Genomic DNA, 1,628 nt, shown 5'->3' on the forward strand with positions numbered 1-1,628 from the left:
GACACACCTGTAGGTGCGGAGGTGACGGGGGGTGTATGTGTGGAAACTGGAATCGATTTCGTGTAAATGTTGCAAGATACTATTATAGTAAATGCGGCTAAGAGGTTGAACCTTAAGGTATGATGAAGACGCCCTGCAGGTGAAACCATTCGGGCTGGTGATGTCGATCAAGTCGGATTTGAAGGCGGAGAAGTCTTCTATGTTTTTAACGAAGATAGGTGGAATCGGGGGATCCCTGACGTGATCAGTGTGAGGTTGGCTCTCTAAAGAAGCATCCATCGGATTGGATGAGGACGTGGCTGCAGCTGATTTGTCGGTGGAGTCGTTTGTGGCAAGTACGGCGAAACGATTTGGTGAAGTAAAAACTTTCGATTTTTTGTCGGCAAGATTCGGCGATAGCGACGAATTAGACAAATGTCTCTTAGACGGATTACGGGTGCCTTTATTCATAATTATCTAATATTATAAATATTTTAATAAAAGTAGTTAATTAATGATGACAAAAATAATAATCATTATTATCGAGGGCGCACAGCGATAACGGAGCGAAACAACGGACAACGCGGCGTACGTGCATTCATGCTGAGCGTTACGGCCGAACTAATATATTAATTTAACCATCGACTTTTTTTTTATATAGGTACTTATTAGTACTTTTATGATTTCACCAATTAATTAGGATATTAACCATATAATTATTTTATTTGTATACATTCAAAAATATAATCAACACGAGATATAAAAAAATAAAAATGTATACTAAAAAAAAATTAAAGGACATAAACAAACATATATCTGCACCTAATCTAACCTTTGAACACATTATATTATTTTTGATATACTTCATTAATCATGTTGCATAACCAATAATGATCATATAAAAATATTTATTAACTGTACCTACGTCTCATATAAAATTCTGTATTAAAAAACTTTTATTTCATATATTTATTGTATTAAAGCAAAATAATCACTTCCGGAAAAGGGACATGGGTCTATGGTATAATAATAAAAATATATATTTGTTTTGATTTCAATCTACCCTTTTATTGAGAGAGATGAGTATATGAGGTTTTATAAAATAGCACAATCAATTCATATTAATACCTAATTAACATGAAATACCTTATACAATGTCTAATTTATTTAGTGTGAGCTCTTTACGGACATTGTCAGTTTTAATTTTTTTTTTAGTTTTTTTTCTAAAAATATCAATAAAATTTTATTTGTTGAGTAAAAATACTTGAAAATTTAATACAAGGCTCCTAATATATTGTTTCAAAAGCAGATGAAAAAAAATAAAATTCCTTAGTCACAGTTTTTTTTTATAAGCATTTAAAGTTCAAAAATTGACAAAATATGGAAAAATCACGAAAATTAGCAAATTATTTTGAGTTAAGAATTCGTAAAAATTTTTCTTTTTAAATCTAAGATTTTAAAATGTAATACAAGATTCCTTATAAGATTATCTACCTTTATCAAACAAAAAATATCCATAAGAAAGTAAAATTAAATTTTTATGATCGTTTGAAATTCAAATTTTTACACATTGATATTCACTCGATTTCTCATGTAGCAATTTTCTTATTTTGTTGTAATTAAAAAACGAATGACTGTAGATACTTGAA

This window comes from Acyrthosiphon pisum, chromosome X, assembly GCF_005508785.2.
Source record: "Acyrthosiphon pisum isolate AL4f chromosome X, pea_aphid_22Mar2018_4r6ur, whole genome shotgun sequence".
Taxonomy (NCBI): domain Eukaryota; kingdom Metazoa; phylum Arthropoda; class Insecta; order Hemiptera; family Aphididae; genus Acyrthosiphon; species Acyrthosiphon pisum.